Here is a 21,760-nt window from a genome sequence, read left to right on the forward strand (position 1 = left end):
TTTTTTAGGCCTGTTTCATTTAACAAGATAGAGGCAAATTAATGTCATGAAGCAATATTTCTAATAGTGACCATAAATATTCACTGATATATTATTATAATATTAATGAGATCTAGATTACATATGTAACAATTACATAATTTGGGATTTGCTACAAAGTAGTGAGACTCACCTTTTTAACAATAAATGACACCAAGAGTATTTAAACTTACTGGATGTTGCCTCCAGCTGGTCTAGTTTTAGCATAATGCTTTTAAGAATCTGTCCTCACAATTGAGCCCTTAAAAATGCACAGTACCCTTCTTTTCTTAGCTCATAAGCCCATGTAACTCTAACTGCTAATCCTTGCATAGCAATACAGAATATACAAAGTACTTTAAAAAATTCCTGGGCTTCCCTGGTGGCGCAGTGGTTGAGAGTCCGCCTGCCGATGCAGGGGACACGGGTTCGTGCCCCGGTCCGGGAAGATCCCACATGCCGCGGAGCGGCTGGGCCCGTGAGCCATGGCCGCTGAGCCTGCGCATCCGGAGCCTGTGCTCCGCAACGGGAGAGGCCACAACAGTGAGAGACCCGCGTACCGCAAAAAAAAATAAATAAATAAAAATACCTAATTAAAATCTTGGCATGTAAACTTTAATCAACACATAGCATTATGCATAATGGACATAGCACAACCAAAAGAAATACCTTCAATAAAATAGATCATGCTCTAGTAATTCAAAAGTATTTTTATGCTGCTCTTATGAAACTTGGCTTTGTTTTGTTTTCTTTATACATATGTATGTATGCATACATAATAATATATTTACTGCAATACCTGTGTTCTCAACCTCTTTTAACTAGGAGGTCATTTGGGAATTCAGACTTGCTCAGCTTGGCAACTGTGCGGTTTCTAGAACAGTGACTTACAAATAATTGGAGTTCAATAAATATCTGTGGAATTGAATAAATTATTCAAAGTATTTAAAAGATGAAGCTGCACAGGTGATGGTCTAACCAGAACTAAGCACAGGCTACTTTTTAATCTGCCTACATTTTAGGTAGATTTTATTTTTATTCCTTTAACATCATAATTACATCTGAGGCAAATCAGAAGGCAGTCTTTCAAATGGCAGCCCTCATTCATTTCCAACTCTGTGTGTGTGCGAGTGTGTGTACGTGCACGCACACACACACACATGCAGTAGTGTATCTCTGGACATATATAAAATCCAGCAGCTTTGCAAGTTCCTGCTAATGAGGACTCCGAACACAGCAGAAGTGTTGTTTCTATAAATCAAACTGAAGAGTGATTTATTTGGAATTCACGCCTTGTTTTGATTCTATTCCTCTAATGTCTAAGGCATTACCCTGTACAAGATGCTGCTTCCTCCCAATGGTTGTGAGATATTCTCATGAGACCAAACTCTGTGACAACTGCTTGTGAGAAAGTTTCTCAGATGTAGAGGAATGTGTATGTACAAGAAAGTGGGGAGAGGGTGGAGAGGAAGATAGAACTTATCTAGTAGATTGAATCTTTACATTAGATGGAAGGCTCTTCATTAATGTAAAAATGCACAATTAGGTATCACCTCTGAGCTGCATACGCACTTAACTGATATTATGGGTGTGTTTCTGATGAGAAGAAACACAATCTGACATGGGTTGACTTAGGTCAAGATCCTCAGTAATTAAGTTGAGTTGAAAAAGCCTTTCTCTTTTCTTATTGTGTAAATATTACCAGCATTTCATAATTGACCATTCATTTCAGTTCCAGAGCCTGAACGTGCACATGTTTTTGTGTTTTCTGCCCAGTAGGAAGGTGATTACCATAAAACCTAAGAAGGAGCAAATAGAGCGGTTATAAAATGTATCATGTTCTTCACAGGGTGAATAATAATGCACACATTGAAAGTCACCCGAAAGGAGAGGGTGGTGTAAAGTGCAAGTCTTGGTGGACAGATTAGATTATTTGCTGAAGAGTGAAAATAGCAATTGAGGCTGTTAATGCAATGTACTCACACCCTCTTCACAGACAACATGTAAGTGTTATTATTAAATGTCTGCTCACCTCTATTTTGCCAGCTTTTCATCTGGTTATATATAATCCCAGTTGTTTTTACCACTGAAAATGAAAAAGCACTGAGAAAAAAGCCCTTAAAAAAGGAAGCTATGAGCAACCCTACATTAGGTACAACATTATTCCATGTTTCAGTTTCTGTGGACTAATATCAAGGGCCCCAAATAGGATGAGCCCCTATAATGCACAAAATAAGCAGAGATGGAAACCTTTTTCTAATAAAAGCTGTGGTTCTGCTACACTTGGTGAAACCAAATAAACAATGTGGAATTGACATTCAGAAATGTGTATAAATTATTCAGAATGAAATGTTCAAGTAATATTAACCTAAAGGTATAGTCATCAATTTTGTCCTGACGGATGGCATTGGGTAGTTAGTATTCAAGTGTTACTACATAAATAAAATTGATTTATGCTAACGGAGAAGACGGAGAAAAATTTTTATCAGGATGCCCAAATTCTGTTCCTTCTGGCTTGATCAATCACCTCTCTACTGAACTGTGTATCGTTTTCTTGCAGAATTCTTAGGCGAGAAATTGGGCTAAGGAAAATGAATAATACATTTGCTGCAGTGTTAGACTAATGACCCTTAAGTGCTTTAAAAAAAAAAAAAAGGAGCAGCAATGACTGCTTTCCTTATAAACAGATTCTAGCTCTTTTCTCCCTTGCTCTTGCTTTCACACTCTCACTCTCTCTTCTTCTTAGAAAGAAAATAATTAAGTCTTGAGCTGGCTGACTGTTTTGGAGGTAGAAGTGATGAGAGGGTGTGGAATCAATAAAGCCAATCGAAGTACATATGGAGTTCCATCTATTTGGTTTCCTTTCTTACTTCCCCCCCATTATCTTGCTTTCCCCCCACTTTCAGTCCCATTCAGGGTTGCAGAGTTCTTGTTTGTGTTAATCATATTTCCTGTTCCTGTTTTTATAATGCTATTGTGTTATCATAAAGACATTGATCAAATGGCGACAGGCAAGACAGAAAGCTGTTTACTTTGCAAAAGTAGGAGGGCTCTCCGACAGGGCTGCATGGTTAAAATCTGCCTCACTGGCATTTGTAATGCATGAACAATTTTTCTCTCTCCCTGGGAGGGTCCCTAAAGAGACACAACAGTGGCTCAAGTTTCTGTACCCAAATATCTTTTTCAAATTTGCATAGAACAGCAAAGGAAAGACAAATGCCTACATTAAACATGCTTTTTAAAAGGAGCTTGCACAAAGATAATTAAAGAGAAAGGCAAAATCCTGGCTGCATAATGTAGGATTATTTTGAATTAATTTGTTCTAAACCCATTGTAACAACACTTGAGGTGGAAATGAAGTATTTTGGGATTTATGAAGGAAGAGAGGTACAGCCACCATCGTGTGTGTGTGTGTGTGTGTGTGTGTGTGTGTGTGTGTGTGTGTGTGTTAGTTGAGAATGTAATTGGTAGACAGCTGCTGAAAATGGAATTGTTCTCTAAGAAAGTAGTCATTTACAAACTAGCGTGGGGTCATGTAACCTCATTATTCTCTTTGCAGTTCCCATTAGGTCAAAATAGCAATCCTCCTAACCATCACTTTCATCTTAAGAAGCATGGACTAGTTTTGCCCTTTTAACTTGAGCTTTTTATTCTAGGGAAGGATTAGACTCTACATCACCACTCTTTCTGTTTCATTTCATTGCCATTCTATCTTTAGGGGAAATCAGCCTCACATTGTGTTATTCTTATGTCCCTAAGTAATGTTTCTTAAAAAAAAAAAAAAAAAGATGGATCCCTTTCAATAAAGCAGCCCTGGTTTGATGGAACTACCAAAGTAAAAAGAAAAGAAAAAGAACTTCATTATTTGAAAAAGCCACATGGCATTATAGCAGTCAAATCCCTAAAGTCTGATGGTGAAGTCATTGATGCATTATTCTTCTTAAGCTCCTCTTCTTTCAAATAAAAAATGTAAAGGAAATGATTTAAAGCCTAAATAATATCACTGGACAGGAAATAAAAGACATGCCTGTCTTCCCCGATGCTGAAGCTAGGAAAATGTATACCCTGATGTATATTTAGGTAATAGATCTCAGTGTCAGATTTGTCCAAATTGGAAGTACTCGACAGGAATACACACACACACACACACACACACACACACAGTCAAATATATATACACAGCCTTTAAGATGGACCCAACTGCAAATCTTCCCAGGTTCCATTGCCTCACTTTTTTGCATGAGTGCATGACTGAGAGAAACATATTCTAGGTATTAAATTGGAGGCATAATAAGACCCTCTAGCCAATAGTAACATAGCAACTGCCACCAACCTTTCCATAGAGCTACATAAATGTCTTTCAAACACCTGTTTCCTTCTGCCACTTTCTCATTTCATCTGTCATTATGGTCTAATGATTTTATTATAAGGATGAGTCTTTCTACAGAGGTTAAATGGATCCAATTTACAGAAAATGATAATCATAGGAGAGTGGAGTGGTTGGACAGAAGTGGCTACCACTGGTAATTGCTTTCCCGAAGACCCCCTCTAAAATTCCAAGCAATAAAAAGCTCCTTGGCTAAAGTTATTGCCGACAGAAAATCTTATTTATTTAATGATATAAATAAGTAAAGTATTATCCCATAATATATTATAAAATGTCAGTTGTATTTTGGTTCCCAAGCACCAAACCCAAAGTTCTTTTTGGATAAGATATATTTCAACCAGATATCAAAGGTTTTAGTTGCCAGTGACAGCTGGTTATGGGAAAGCAGAGCTTTACAAGGGAGGAAAAACCTAAACAGCTGGCATTCCTCAGCATTTGTAAGTTCTGTTTTGAGATTGCAGTCACCCAGGGACCAGGTAGGTCAGTGCATCTTCTGGGAGCAGGGAAGGGGTGGCTTGTTTACTCCAAAGTTTTAGTGTTCAATTAGAAGAACACGTGAAGAAATACGAAAAAATAAAATCCCAGGGGAAGCCTAAGTACCTTTTCTTACTGTCATTGTTCTTGTTACTGTTTTATCAAGGAAATGTCATAAAGAGGATCTTGTGTAGTAGTGACCGGAATAGTGTCTGTGTTTTTAAGGAATAAGATTTTGGCTCCTAACTTATAAGAATAAGGTGTACTTGCCTCTCTCACAAGGGAATTTTTTGAAATATACTTTTTGAAATATACATGATATATAACATTGTGTAAATTTAAGGTGTACAACATATTAATTTGATACATTTATATATTATAATATGATCGCTGCATATTATATTATAATATGATAGTGAGAAAGAAGGACATCCTGCCATTTGTGATGATGTGGATGGACCTTGAGCACATCATGCTAAGTGAAATAAGTCAGACAGAGAAAGCAAGTACCATATGATCTCACATGAGATTTTGCAGGTAGGGGGAGCGTGAAGGAGAGACTGGCTGCTGGTAACCTGATCAGTGTTCACTTTTGAGGAAAGCTGACGCAGTCACACATCTTCACTAACCCCCCACCTCCCGCTATGCAACCCCATGCAGGGACTTTCTGTCCTGAAAATATTCTCTTGTAAAGGTTACATGGCTTTTGTTACATCTTACCTTATTTGAGCTTAACATTTCCCAGAGGGAATTACAAAACGCTCTAGTGTTGACAAAATTTAGGAGACACCTCAGACCTAGAAGCAAAACATTTATAAATCTGTGTAAGGCTCATCTTTGCCATTGTACATTTTTGCCCCTTGCCTTCAATTTTAGAAATGTTTTAAAATCTTGTCCTCCACTCTAAGGGGACCCACTATCTTGACTTACATTTTCCAATTTACAGACACACACAAAACCTCTTAGAATAAATGAAATAATAAGTGGAGGGCTTTGTGAAGCTTGGTGGCAGAAAGAATCATATCAGAAAGCATTGTTGGTATTCTTTGTGGATCAGAATTCAGCACAATTTTGTAACTTCTATGTGGCTTCTCCAGTTGAGATAACTTTGGCATCCATCCCACTGCTCTTTTCTGCATACCCAGTTTTGCTGTTAATGGTCTCCAGCTGTAGTTGGCTTACTTTACCAGTTTTGTTTTATGCTCTCATCTCTCATCTCTGAAGTAATTGCAAAGACAGTGGAACTTGGGACACAGCTTAAGTGAGTAATAATGATAAGTTTGTCCCTTGACTAAGTAGCAAGCCACCCAACAGCTTCACTTGGTTTTTATAAATTGTACAAGAAAGCAGAAAAATCCGGGCAGTAATTCTGTACCTTCATTTTTGCTTTGCAAAAGCAATTATACTCCAATTAAAAAAAAAAAGATTACACTTCAAAAATATAGAATGTCTAGCCCTTTATTAATATTATTCAGATAAGACGATTACGTGAATTCCTTAGTCATCAATTAAATCTAGTCAATTAGTGGGTATGGACACTTACCCCTAGGTCTCAGATATTTCTTTCCATGTTTTAAGACTGTATACCCTTGGACATCAAGTTTTCCAAACTCCTTTTTGTATTCTAACTCCTAGAAAGTCAGTGACTCTATGAGTTGCTCTTTATTTATTGGACATCCATTTATTGAGGCTCAATCGGGGCCAGGGACTGTTCTCAATATAGGTGATACAGAAGTAAACAAGTGGCTCAAGAACCCTCCTTTGAAGTGGCTTACAAATTAGGTTGTGCAATGGACTAATAAAGTGATAAACACAGTGATTTCAGATGGTGTTAAGTGCTGGGGAGAGAATAAAACAAGTTGATGTTATAGAAAGTGACTTTCTGTCACTGGGGAGGGGGTTATTTTAGGTTGGTTGGTCAGAGAAGGTTGTGCTGAAGAAGTAATACCTCTCTTTGAAACAGTAACACCTGAACGACTAGAAGGAGGAAGCCAAGTGAAGATCAGGAAGAAGAACTGAGGGGTAGGAAACAGCTGTGTGCAAAGAAACTGGAGTTTGAAAAAAAAAAAATGAAGCTTTTGAGGCAGGATTTGAACTGGAGAGTGGTAGAAAATGAGGTGGAAGGAACAGTCAGGAAGCAGATCATGTCAGTCCTTGAAGTCCTGTTAAGAATTCTCCTTAAATTGGAAGCCATTGGAGAATTTTAAGTAGAGATGTGCTGTGATCTGAGTTAAGTTGGAAAATATAATGAGGACTACTGTCGTAGGCTGATGGCAGGCTATGGAAGTAGGCTGGGCAGGAGATGACGGTGGCTTGAACAACGAATGTTGGTAGCATAGAGGGAGAGAAAGTGAATGGCTCCAGACGTGTTTTGGAGTCAGATTCCAGAGGACTTATGATTGGGTGGGTGGTGGTGTCATTTACTGAGATGAGGAACACTGGGGAAGTAGCAGGTTAGGGGATGGGGGAGGTGGGAGCTGGAGTATTACTTTGAACATGTACATTTGAGAACACTCTTAGATATCTAAGTGGAGATGCCAAGTAAACCAGCATATACGCAAATCTGGAGTTTGGGAGATAGGTCGACATAGAGTCACTGGCATAATAAGATACAACATGAAGATGAGATCCTTTTAAACGTTTTCTCTTTATTAATTCCATTTCTCTTTTTTTCACTCTGTGTCTAGCTTCCTTCATTTTGTATTTTGGTTTCCAAGCACAGCTTTCTTTGCAAAAGATACATTTTATCTCAGGATCCTCTTGAAAATCCCTTTTACCCATAAAGCTTTTCCAAGTTGAATGGGAACAAAGTACAAGTGATAACTCCCTTTGAAGTCTTGATGGCAGTAGAGTCACTAGGCATTCCTTAAATACCAAGACAGTGAAGTCTAAATACAGGATAACCAGCAATTACTCATGTACCATGTCTTAAGATACTTCAATTGGGTGTTTATATCCCACTCTGGGCATATTTTCAATGGCGTCTTTTGCAAAATGTGTATGATCCTTGTAGGCAGAGACCTGTTTAATTTGCTTTGTGGAGACTAGTACACTTTTATGTGTGTGAGAAAATGTAATAAATAATATTCAACAGAGACAATGATAAATGAATAAACAGCTTACATTTTCAAAAGGGCCTTCAAAATATTTCCTTTATCAAATGTGAAATCCAATTTGTTTTTAGTATGCTTTTCCTTTGAGTTCATAGTGTCTATTAAAATTTTGTAAAATAATAAGTCTTTCATTCCCACATTTAGAGGAACAGAATTGTTTTTAGTTTAGTTACTAAAACAGTCACTTACCTACTTTATCAAGTAACGACTTATTCCGAATCAACAGGAAAAAAATGTCGTGTAACAAACTGATAGATTTTTTCAATATTTTAAATTTATTATATATTATTCAGTTCTCCCTGTCTACCATGCTGTTTCATCTTTGCTGGATATTTCGAATGAACATCATATGGATTGGAATTTTGCAGTTAAAAAATGAGCAAACAGCATTTCAACTAACACAAAGCACACACCATTTTTAAGGGGTCTCCCTGCCCACTTACTTACTTGCAAGGCTAATCTATTATGGTATCCGTGAAGAATGTTCATTCAGGCAGTAAAGTATTTAGGACAAATTTCAGCTGAGATTGTTGATGGAGTAAGAATTAGCTAAAGCAAATACAAACAAATAAAAGATGAACAAACTTCATCTGCGTGTATTTCAGCCATGGCAGATCACAGTGCCACACAGGAGATGGTGGTGGCACGAGTAGAAGTCAATGAAGCCAAACCACTCTGTGAAACAGATCATTTGATTTATAAGTAAACAGTCTGGTCTAGAGACTTCCAAAGAGTTCCTGGGTCTTAGACACTTTATGGGACATACAGTATGTACAACTATCACATTTATGTCACATTTTACTAGTAGCTATCCTAAGAATACTGGAAATTGTTCCCAGTCTAGCAGTGGAAGGAACTAAATTTCAGGGTAGACATTCTGAAAAAGATTTGGAGATACATGGCCTGAAAGCAGCCGAACATTTGGGTTAAGAGCTTGCATTTGGAGATCTGCTTTTAATCTTGCTTTTTTTCACCTGTGGAAAGAGTCACTGTAGCCTCCAGAGCCTCACTGACTTTCTTACATGCCGGGTGGAGTGAATACTAGCGCTTACTTCACAGGCTGTGTGATGGTTAAATTAGGTATTGCAATAAGGTGCTATCACAGTGTTACACACATAGCAAACACTTATAGATCTTATTTTTTATTAACGTCATTAATTATGTTGACTGGGCAATATAAGAGGTAAGGCTTTGAAAATGACCTAAAAGCTGTTGAGCTGTGAGAAAATATTAAATCTCTAGGCAAGAGGTATTTTTTTCCTCTTGTACTGTTGAAATGTTTGATTGTTTATTGCAGACTGCCGAGTTGAAAGTTTTCTTCACTGCCACCAAACGTATGCATTTGTTCAATTACTGTTTATCCATCCTCTCTATTTATTAAGAAAGATCAAGCATTTACATCATGCCTCACCTGTGATACAGTGATAATCCAAGAAAAGAGCAGAGCAGACTTTCTATCGTTTAGGAATTCAGAGTCACGGAAATAAATTACTCAAGTAATATGATAAGTGCTCTAATTCAATACAAAGTGTTAAGGGAACACAGAAAGGCAAGTGCTTAATTCTGCAAAAGGAAATAAAGAGAACCTTCCTAGAGAAGTGATATTTAAGCTGAATTGTTAAGGGTTGTCAGGTAGGCATGAAGAAAAAGGCCATTTCTGGTAGAGGAAAATATCATGCAAAGGTGAAAATAAAAGTATTGGTGCCTTCAAAAAAACTGCAGTCACTTTGATGTAGCTGGAGAGTCAGGTGGGAAAGGAGGAGGGTCCACCTGGGAAGGTGAGCCAAGGACAGATGGTGTTATGATCGGCGGGTTCACCTGTCCTGTAGGCAAGGCGAAGCCACTAAAGGACTTGAGCAGAGGAGAAACGATCAGTGTGGAGTTTGGGCAAGAGCACCTAGGCCACTGGTGAAGCTCACGCTGGAGAGAAAGAGCTAAAGAAAACGAGGAGATGAGCTGCAGAGTACAGGTGAGAGAGAGTTCACAGCAGTGTAAGGTCAGCCTGTGGTGGGCATGGAGAAGTGGTCATTGAGGTATATTCAGAGAGGAAATGGATAGGACTTACGTTTTAGCTATGATATTTGAAGGAAACCAGGGTCAAAGATCGTGGCTTTCCGTGTTGGGCACGTGTGCAACAGGTTGTGGGGAAAAGTTTCATTAAAATTTGTTTTAATTTCGTTCCTTTTAAATTTTGGTCTTTGTGCTTTATAATGCATGTAATATAGTAAGCAATACATGTGAATACATATAAACATGTGTTTATGGGATTTTTGTGTTCAAAACTTTTTACTGATAATGGTACATAATGCAAAAGGTTTAGAGAACAATGCCTTAGTAAGACCTCTATGTTTGGATAAAATTGGTGCTATTAAGAGAAACATTTTTCCCATTATCATTCTAAAAGCTACGCAACATGATTTAAACAGTTACTCTCCATTCCCTCAAAGGCTTACAGTCTAAAATAGGCATCTCTAACTTCTTACAACGTGGACAGTATGAAGGACAAACAGACTTTTCTCCTTTGCCTGCAGCTTGACTCAACTCTTTATTTTATTTCTTTTTTTTAAATAGATCTTTATTAGAGTATAATTGCTTCACAATACTGTGTTAGATTCTGTTGTACAACAAAGTGAATCAGCTATACGTATACATATATCCCCATATCCCCTCCCTCTTGAGCCTCCTTCCCACCCTCCCTATCCCACCCCTCTAGGTGGTCACAGAGCACCAAGCTGATCTCCCTGTGCTATGCTGCTGCTTCCCACTAGCTAGCTATTTTACATTCGGTAGTGTATATGTGTTGATGCTACCCTCACTTCGCCCCAGCTTTCCCCCTCCCACCCTGTGTCCTCAGGTCCATTCTCTATGTCTACGTCTTTATTCCTGCCCTGCCACTAGGATCATCAGTACCATTTTTTGTTTTAATAGATTCCATATATATGCATTAGCAGATGGTATTTGTTTTTCTCTTTCTGACTTACTTCACTCTGTATGACAGACTCTAGGTCCATCCACCTCACTACAAACAACTCAATTTCATTTCTTTCTATGGCTGAGTAATATTCCATTGTATATATGTTCCACATCTTCTTTATCTATTCATCTGTCAACTCTTTATTAAGAACATCAACCTAAACTAAGGAAACTGGATTTTTGATTACCCTTTCTTCCCTTTTCCTCAATGATTTTAATAGACAAATGAGCTGTGCATTTGGACACAAGCATAAAGAACTGAATCAATACATATACTAAATGAATAAACTATCAACTTATGTGCATATTAGCTAGTGGAGTGGGAGAAAGAGACAAGCCTTAACAGTATGAATAGTGTGACTCTAGAAGGTGGGTTGGATGGTACTGCCAGGACTCAAGTTGGTAAGTTTAAAAGGAAGGGAAGATGTCACTGGGGGAGACTCAGAGGGAGATGGGGCTTTGATGGTCTGCTAAGTAGGATTCGGAAGAAGGAGGGAGGGGACTGGCTGAGGCTTGCAGAGGATGAAACCTATAATTTAGATCTAATCTACCCCTTCCCCTCACCTGCACATTTTTCTTTGCTTTCCCTCTTGAAATAGCAATCAACTTCTGATTTATCTCATTTCAAAAGGAGTTGCAGTAGAGGCTGTCCAAACCACTGGGAATTTCTGGGCTCAGCTTGCTGATAAAAGTAATAACAAAAAATAAATAATATATCAATACAACAGAAAAAAAGTTTTAAATAGAACAAAAAAGTGGACGGCACTGCCAGAAAATAAAGAAGCCCTTTCAACTGGGTATTGAGAAAAAGGAAAACATTAGGCCAGATTATTCAAGAAACTTGAAATCTAGTTCAGGATCTTAAAAAGAGAGTCAGTGAGATAGTCAGTAGTTGACTGAGTACAATGATGTAGGGAAAAAAGCACAAAAGCACTTTGTCTAAATGACTACATATATGAAAGTCTGAGTAGAAGAATTCATCAAAGTAACAGACCAGAAATATACATGGTGAACACCCGCTCTACATGCTTTTCCAAGAAAGGACGTGTCAGGGTGTAAGGATTCAGTTGCATTAGCCTTCTTTCAGAAGACAAGCCCTGGACAGAACAGTCTGAGCTACTGTGACGTAGAGTAAGATTTGCTGAATGGATCCAATGAGAAGAAAATTCAAGTACCTCTTGACCAAATCAACAAACATGGGAATGTCAGAAGTAGATGACCCCGTTTATGTATAAATAGACATTTAAGGTCATACTCATACAAATGAGAACATTATTGGAAAGTTAAGAGAAGAAATGCTAAAATATTAGGAGGTTATTACTTTTCAGAGTGATACATGGTTTTTGGAAGTAAAGGTTTGAAGAACTCAGCAATAGATGCTCAGTACACGGCTTGGTACATTTTATCTTTCATTCATCTGCACCTGGGGAAATGAAAAGAAAAAAAGAGGAAAGATCCTGTTTTCGAAGGTCATTAGGCATAAATAGTATTGGGAAAGATGCATTCAACATAGCTCTATATCCTCTGGCAAAGGAGTCAACAGAAGTTAATTTGAGAATTTGGAAATCATACCCATAGGAGACAATCAACACGTTTTCAGACCTTGGGCAGGGGGCAAGACAAATGCCCAAGTGCTTCTCTGGTTTATACAGCCTCACTTTAAGCACTGAAGTTGTTGATGCTATCAAAATTCTAGGAACAGCAGAAACATGAGTTTAAAGTTGACGGAATGCACTCTTATTTCCATCACCAACACTGAATTATTTTCATCTAAAGAAATAAACAAATCAACCCAACATCTCTTCTGATGCTTCTAAGGAAAACCTTCAAGATAGTATGTCTTAAGGTAAAGAGATGGTTGGCTCTCCATATCAAAGGCTGTAAGAAGCGTCGTTATGAACTCAAAAAGATACATCCTACAGAGGGAGGGTAGGCATTTTGTGATAGTGAGATATTTCATGATTAAATTCATGAACTACCTGATTTTTTTTTTTTTTTTTTTTTAACCGGTACGCAGGCCTCTCTCTGTTGTGGCCTCTCCTGTTGCGGAGCACAGGCTCCGGATGCGCAGGCTCAGCGGCCATGGCTCACGGGCCCAGCTGCTCCGCAGCATGTGGGATCTTCCCGGACCAGGGCACGAACCCAGGTCCCCTGCATCGGCAGGCGGACTCTCAACCACTGCGCCACCAGGGAAGCCCGCTACCTGATTTTTTAATAGAAATTGCTCTTACCCCTCCCATGATAGTGACATCAGCCAAGAATTAAATGTCATATTTCCGTGAACACAGACATTGATTTTTAAATTGCTATCTTTATGAGATATGATTAGCACTTCTGTGTAAGCTGAGAGGCACAAACTCATGTGCAAATTCAAATGGAAAATGCTGTGCCATTAGGGTAAGTGTTGATTCCTATCAGATTAGTGATCACCGTGCCACCCGTCCCACCTAATACATAAATACGCTGTGGGCGAATTGTCACCAGGTTCTGGGCAAGATGTGCATCTGAAACACACAGGTGATGGTCGGCATCCATTTCCACGTGAACAAGAAATGCTACAGTGCTAGATATCACGCTGGTAATAAGCCTCATTCTCTCTGTGACTCAACTACTCCCTTGCTACCAGCAGACAATGTAGAGAAACAGCACTTAGTCTTCGTTTACCATGCTAGCATTTAGAAAGGTTCTCATTTGAGTAAATTGCCTTTTCAGTGTACTGAATTGTGCCTGGGGGATTGGAAATAGTGAACACAACTTCCTGAAAGCATCTAGTTGATAATCGGGTGGTAGCCAAGACATTAGAAGAATGTGAGCCTGTTGGAAGGGCAACAGAACCAACTTGTCACAAAGACTCGGTCCAGTTTCCCCACCAACAGGGAACAAGAAGGGACCACCTATTCATTTCTTCACTTGCTCTAAGTATAGTGCTTAAGCATATGGCTCTACAGCTAAGCTATCTAGTTTTGTATCAGGGCACCTTTAGGAATCAGGGAAAATTATTTATTCTGTCCGTGTCTCAGTTTTCTCAACTGTAAAATAGAAATAAAAAATATATCCCTGAAAGAGTTATCGTTAAGCTAGTGAACATATGTCAGGCTCTTCAAGCATAGTGTTAGCTGTGTTAGCTGCTACTATTCATCAACAAATATTTGTTGTGTACCAATAAATATATTCCCTGTGAGTCACAGAGAAAATACAGTCTCTCTGAGTCACAGTGGATCTATTTTTAGTCATGATCTCCATACCTTCTTTCATTTAAGTTTCTTAATATTTTAGGTAAATTTTCAAACTGTGTATGAATATATGAATCAGCCTATCTTCGTATTAACACTATATCTGATAATAAATTAGGAGGGAGAGAGAAGTGAAGATGGAATCTTATAGTCAAATGAAAACTCGTCTTAGTATTTCATGTTCTTAAATAGTTGTAAAGATTCTTGGTAAGAGTCATATGAGGGGAGAAACAATGCCCCTTATATTGTTCAATACTAATGCTAACTTTGTAGTTAAAGAAACAGGAGTCATGCAAATCATCCTCACTTACGTTCCCCCCAGCCCACATATCTTACTTTTGTCCCATCATTATCTCTAGTCTTATATCTTTGGCCTTGTGAGTATCTTTGTCACTGCAGTACCAGTGAGGATTCTTTCTGTTGCAAGGGACAGAAATACCAACTCAAGGAAAGAGAATTTACTGACTTAGGTACATGTGAAGGCCAAGGGTTGGGTGGTTTGAATGCCACTTGAATAACATCGCCAGGACCTGGGCTCTCTGCTTCTGTTGACTCTCTTCTCCTCCACGGGGGTTTCATTCTCAGGCTTCACGTAGTGGCAAAAATAGCTGCCAGTAAACCTAGGCCTACAGCCTCCCAGACTTAACTCTAATAGCAAAGATGGTGTCCCCCTCTCTCAAAAGTATCAGCAAAAGTGCCATTGCCGCTCGTTGGTGGCTTGGACCACATGTCCACTCTGAATCAGTCTTGGTGGTCAGAGAAAGCAGTCCTTTGGGTGCTGAGTCTGAGTCTCAGAGTTGCCCCTGCCGGGAGTGAAATGAATTCCACTTGAAGCATGAAGCCTAGGAGAGGGGTAAGGAGGATTTACAGAGAGGAATAATTAGTGTGTCATCATCAGCACAGAGGTGAGTGGGCAGCAGGCACAACACTGGCTCATTCTACCCATCCTGTAGCTCTGATCCGGCCAAATCCATCCTCAGAGCCCCAAATGACCCTTTCTGCCAGTTGCATAAAATCCAAAGTCTGTTTGTGGCATTCAAGGCTTTTGGCCATCCTCATTTATTTCTTACCATGTCTCCTCTTGCATTCCTGGCTACAGTTTATTTTCAGAGTGTCTCCATTCTCTTTTGACTTTTGATTCCCTGTCTCCCATCCATCTGATTGATATTCTTTAGCTTATTGAGAGACCAGCTCACATGCTACCCTACAACAAGCCAGTGAAGTCAGAATTATTGTTATCTTCATTTCATAGAAGAGGATGTGGAAATGCAAAGAGGGTAAGGAACTTGCCTGAGTTCAGGTTCTCGTCAGGCATTCTGGATCCAGAGCCCCTTTAAACTGTACTCTCTCACTAGTGGAAAGTAAGATGGACACCTTCACGAAACTGTATCCCACATCAACATCAGAGATGCGAAACCGTGTATATAGTAGAGGGAAATGTGTTATATTTGGGATTTTGTTTACCCTGATTTTCTTTACATGGAGGTGATAGTTTTCATGGATAATTTGTTCCTATCTTGGCTACAGCTTGTAAAATGTGACAATCTTGCAGATTAGTGAGAGCTACACGTAGGCTTTGAAAAGTTAAGATACAGTCAATGTTTTAAAACTTCACCGTTTCACTAATTTCACTTTAAACGTAAAAAACATTGTATAAACATGTGTTGAATGCTCATTCTCTGCCAAATGTTAGGTATCTAAAGGAAAACAAAGCACAGTCCGCAGTCTTAAGTTGCTTGTTGTCTAGTTAAGGAGATATAATTGCAAACAAATCGTTTAGTGTCAGTCTTAGAATTTGAAGAAAGTAGTTGATTTTAACTTTTTTTGCCTGGGGGGAGGCGGTTCCAACAACAGCCAAGATTGAAAATGCCTTCACTATTGTGGATGAATGGATAATTATTAGAGTAATACCTTTACCATTTAGTCATTTTTCCACTCAACAGCTATTTATTTCAGGCTCTCTGCTCTGCATTGGGTATAAAATGGTGAACAAAGGAGACATGGTCATTCATTGCCTTCATGGCACTTAGAGGAAGAGGACATTACATAAAAACACAGCTGAATTTATAATTGAACATGCTGTGAGAATTACTGTTAAGGAGGAGAGCCGAGGGCAGCGATAGAGAATATCAGAGGGGCCGTAAATATGTGGGAGGCATCAGTTCTCTAGGAATTGCTTTTCAATCTGTGACCTAAAGAAAGGAGCTGGGGGTACAACATTCCACACAAAGGGACATAGGGAGAAGGTTGCTGATGCAGTAAAGAACTTGGTGCATTCACGGAAAAGTCAGGATCTGTAGAAAGGGTCTATGTCAGGTGAGTGGATGCACATGAGGCTAGAGGGGAAGAAGAGTTTGAAATATAGGGCCTGTGGCATTGGGAAGAACCATGGATTTTAAAGACAGTGGGAAACAATTGGCAGTTTGAAGCCGGGATACATATTCAGGTTTTACCAAGATGATTCTGTGCGTCATGAGAGAGGTTGCAAGCCTGCCAGTCACGAAGGAGTTGTCCAGTGGGGGGCTAGGTTGGGGGGCAGAGGTGGAAATGAAGAGAGGTGGACACATTGACAACTATTTGAGAGGTAATATCAAGAATGATGCCTAGGGCTTCCACGGTGGTGTAGCAGTTAAGAATCTGCCTGCCAATGCAGGGGATACGGGTTAGAGCCCTGGTCCGGGAAGATCCCACATGCCGCAGAGCGCCCATGCGCCACATGCGACACAACTACTGAGCCTGCGCTCTAGAGCCCGCGAGCCACAACTGCTGAGCCTGCGTGCCGCAACTACTGAAGCCTACGCACCTAGAGCCCATGCTCCACAACAAGAGAAGCCACCTTAATGAGGAGCCCGTGCACTGCAACGAAGAGTAGACCCAGTTCACCACAACTAGAGAAAGCTCGCACACAGCAACAAAGGCCCAACACAGCCAAAAATAAAATGATAAAAAGAATGACGTCTAGGTTCTCATCTTTAGTTACCAGAAAGTTCTCGAGATACCATACCTAGAAATCATCATTTAGTCAGATCCCTTAAGAGGTAGGGTGGGTAGTCTGATCCAGGCTAAGGAAATTTCACAACAGATGTTCTCTACTGGATTCCCCTTCTAGTTTTGAATAAAGATCACATGCAAGTATTTCCTGTTGATTCTATGGCTTCTGGAGTAGAATATAATCTTTCCCAAACTTCCCTTTCCTGCCTCCATATTGTTTTCCTTACGATTTCAGCCTGAGAAGCAGCTGGAGAAACAGATGCTGTCTGTACTGAGAGGTTTCTGTTGGGAGTCTTGACATTTGCTGACAGCCCACGCGTTAGAATGATCTGCAGTGCTCCCATCTTCAGGTTCCCTCCAGAAAAATCTGTCTTCAGGCTTTCCTCACAAACATCAGTTCTGTCCTCTCGAGCACTCAGTCTTTTATCTCCTGGGTAGTCTCTCTTTGCCTAGGAGGAACACATATGCAAAACCCATATTTTAGCACTATTCTGAACTTGTTCGGAATACATTCTTTGTACAAAGGACTGATAATCTTTTCCCATTTCCCTGGTTCTCATCATAAACGTTGTGGATTTATGTTGCTATGTCTGAGAAATTCTAATTTCATTTTAAGGAGATATTATTTTGATTAAGTCCTCTCAAATAGCATTTACTTCTTTTATAACTTCCTCTGGTTTTACAAGAAGACAATATTTCCAAAATTGTGAGGTTCACAAATCTCTCTCATGTACACTGTTAGCTATTGATTATCTCAGTAATACTTAGAGGCAGACATTATTATTACCATTGTTATACAAGACAGTTGAGCCTTAGGGACTAAGGTAACTCTGCAGTGTTCTCTGGCTAGAAGATGATGCCGCAGCTCTCATATTCATGACCATATCCCATTTTGTATTTTTCATTTTGATACAGAAACTTATTTACTGTAAGAGGTAATAGTTTGAGATGTTTTTGCTATATTCTTTTTGGGTATAAAGTTGTTTTGTATCATGGCCTCCAGAAGTATTTATAGCAAGTGCTCTAATGATTCCCAAACCAGGCATTCAGAGCATTAGAGCCAAACACTTAATGCCTAGAAGGGTTATTTTTCTTTGCACCAAGAAAATCTCTGTTTGAGGAGCAGCAGTCTTGACTCCTCAGGCAAGTTATAAATTTGTTTCTTAAGTTACTACCAGAAATAGGAAAAGAGTATAGGCTATGTACTCCTGGGAACAAAATTCTGAGTACAAGCTCTGCAGCCAGTGGGTCAAACAGTTTCATTTTTACTTCGCGAAGGCAACATTTCCTATACCAAATGTCATGGCCACCCACATCAACTCAAGGGAGCACACAACCCATTATGATGACCTCTGATTTAGAATGTAGAGCATTGCTCCAGAAAAATCCCATCGACCCTCTTCCAATGGGAATATAAATTCTTTCTCATATTCATATTTTCAAAAGCATGTTGCATGAAAACAAGTAAAGTTTTTGGAAATAAAGCAACATTTTTAGTAGCTCCATACATTTATGTTATTATTTCAATGTTTTTTAAAAACTTATTTTAATGTTACATTTTGAGCAATAGAGACATGCATACATGAGAGCCAAACTCTGAGATGTTAATAGATGAGGCTCTTAGAGATGAAGTAATCTGCCTGGGGAAGATGGCTGAGCTAGAACTTGAGTCCAGGCATTCTGAGCTCCACTTCAGTGGCCAGGAAGGGTTAGAGTCTACAGCAGTGATGGCTATATGTAAATGGAGGCAAAACAAGCATTTGCTGCTCAACTACCAAATAAATGGGGAAGCCTGGGTGACCTCTTACTTTCACATCTTACTTAAGATTTTATGTATAATCCAGTTTGGATTACTCCTGAAGTGTCCAAGTTGGATTGAGATGAGGTGTTTTTAGATCGGTCAAGACTGTTTTAGGAAAGTTCACCCTGGGCCAGAGTCCAGCATAATATTCTTTTTTTTTTTAAATTGAAGTATAGTTAATTTACCGTGTTGTGTTAGTTTCAAGAGTATGGCAAAGTGATTCAGTTATATATCTATTCTTTTCCAGATTTTTTTTCCATTATAGGTTATTACAAGTTATTGAGTATAGTTCCCTGTGCTATACAGTAGGTCCTTGTCTATTTTATATATAGTAGTGTGTATATGTTAATCTCAAACTCCTAATTTATCTCTCCCCCTCTTCACCCCCGTTATCCCCTTTGGTAACCATAAGTTTGTTTTCTGTGTCTGTGAGTCTGTTTCTGTTTTGTAAATAAGTTCATTTGTATCATTTTTTTACATTCCACATATAAATGATATCATATGATATTTGTCTTTGTCTTGACTTATTTTGTGTAATATGGTAATCTCTAGGTCCATCCATTTTGCTGCCAATGGCATTATCTCATTCTTTTTTATGGCTGAGTAATATTCCATTGTATATATGTACCACATCTTTTTTATCCATTCATCTGTCTGTGGACATTTAGGTTGCTTCCATGTCTTGGCTATTGTGAATAGTGATGCTATGAACATTGGTGTGTGTGTATCTTTTCAAATTAGAGTTTTCTCTGGGTACATGCCCAGGAGTGGGATTGCAAGATCCTATCGTAGCTCTACTTTTAGTTTTCTAAGGAACCTCCATGCTGTTCTCCATAGTGGCTACACCAATTAACCAACAGTGTAGGCGGGTTCCTTTTTTTCTACTCCCTCTCCAGCATTTGTTATTTGTAGACTTTTTAATGATGGCCATTCTGACTGGTATGAGTTGATACCTCATTGTAGTTTTGATTTGCATTTCTCTAATAATTAGCAATATTGAACATCTTTTCATGTGCCTTTTGGCCATCTCTATGTCTTTTTTGGAGAAATGTCTGTTTAGGTCTTCTGCCCATTTTTTGATTGGGTTCTTTGGGAGTTTTTTTTGATATTAAGCTGTATGAGCTGTTTGTGTATTTTGGAAATCCCATGTCTTAGCATCATTTGCAAATATTTTCTCCCAGTCCATAGGTTGTCTTTTCATTTTGTTTTTGGTTTCCTTTGCTGTGTAAAAACTTTTAAGTTTCATTAGGTCCCATTTGTTTATTTTTGTTTTTTTTTTTAATTTTTGTTTTTATTTCCATTACTCTAGGAGGTGGATCCAAAAAGATATTGCTGTGATTTATGTCAAAGTGTGTTCTGCCTATGTTTTCCTATAGGAGTTTTATAGTATCTGGTTTTACATTTAGGTCTTTAGTCCATTTTGAGTTTATTTTTGTATATGGTGTTAGAGAATGTTCTAATTTCATTCTTTTACATGTAGCTGTCCAGTTTTCCCAGCACCACTTATTGAAGAGACTGTCTTTTCTCCATTGCATATTCTTATCTCCTTTGTCATAGATTAATTGACCATAAGTGCATGGGTTTATTTCTGGGTTTTCTATCCTGTTTCATTGATCTACACATATGTGTTTGTGCCAGTACCAGTTTTGATTACTGTAGCCTTGTAGTATAGTCTGAAATCAGGGAGCACGATTCCTCCAGCTCTATTCTTCTTTCTCAAGATTGTTTTGACTATTCGGGGTCTTTTGTGTTTCCATCAAGTTTTATAATGTTTTGTTCTAGTTCTGTGAAAAATGCCATTGGTAATTTGATAGGGATTGCATTGAATCTGTAGATCCAGAGTCAAGTGTAATATTCTAAGGAGGGCTACTGGTTGTTACCTGTTGTGATGGTTAGTTTCTATGTGTCAACTTGGCTGGCTGGGCTCTGCTAGCCAGTTATGTAATCAAACACTAATCTAGGTATTTCTGTGAAGGTATTTTGTAGATTTGATTAATACCTATCTACCTGTATATCTATCCAGCCATCCATCCTGTTGGTTCTGTTTCTCTGGAAACATTGACTGATAAAGATTTCCCTACTGAAAGTGGTTCTAGAGGAACAGAATATTAAGGATGAGTTTTCTGAAATGGTTATGCAGTTTATGGAATTGCTTCCTTAATTTAATGAGATTCAAAGACAGTACTGACTCTATTTCCATGGTAACCAGGGCACCAATGGTCCAAGGTGTAATATGGCAATAGAGATACACAAAATATCACTATGAGATACTCCTAGTCAAAAACTCATAAAAGGCAGGGTTCTGCATGCCTGCTGATTCTCCTCAGTATCCATCCCCACCACCCCTCTCTGCTTTTAGACCTATAATTTGATTCATGTCCCAGCAGGCCCCAAAGGGTGAGGTGCAAAGTATGGCCCGCGAGGAGGTGTTCCACACTCCAAAAGAATTGCGTGGGTTTCCAATTTATACAGACAGAAATCTGGGAACTATGTGTGGGAATGATGGTGAAGGGTGTGGGATGGTGGTGAAAGGAACATAAAGTTGTTGGTGAAAGGATGTAATTAGTTGATATGGGCTCACTAGGCAGAGATTCTGGATTTAATGTTGCCACTTGAGGAGTTAGATAGGGCTCTAACAGTTTGGTTGGTTGGTCGGCCAAAACATGCACCAAAAGGTGGCCCATGGCAAGTGAAGTTGAAATGCTGACCTGCCTTGGTTTACTGTAGAGGAAGAGGTGCAAAGGCTTTGGGAGATTGGAATGTTGGAGTG

At 39.0% G+C, this 21,760-nt stretch overlaps 1 pseudogene; it reads right to left on the minus strand.

Moving 5' to 3' along the window:
- Positions 1–21,760, minus strand: part of LOC132422415 (regulator of nonsense transcripts 1-like) — a 128,179-nt pseudogene that overhangs the window by 95,389 nt on the left and 11,030 nt on the right.

Source organism: Delphinus delphis, chromosome 3 (genome assembly GCF_949987515.2).
Source record: "Delphinus delphis chromosome 3, mDelDel1.2, whole genome shotgun sequence".
Classification (NCBI taxonomy): Eukaryota; Metazoa; Chordata; class Mammalia; order Artiodactyla; family Delphinidae; genus Delphinus; species Delphinus delphis.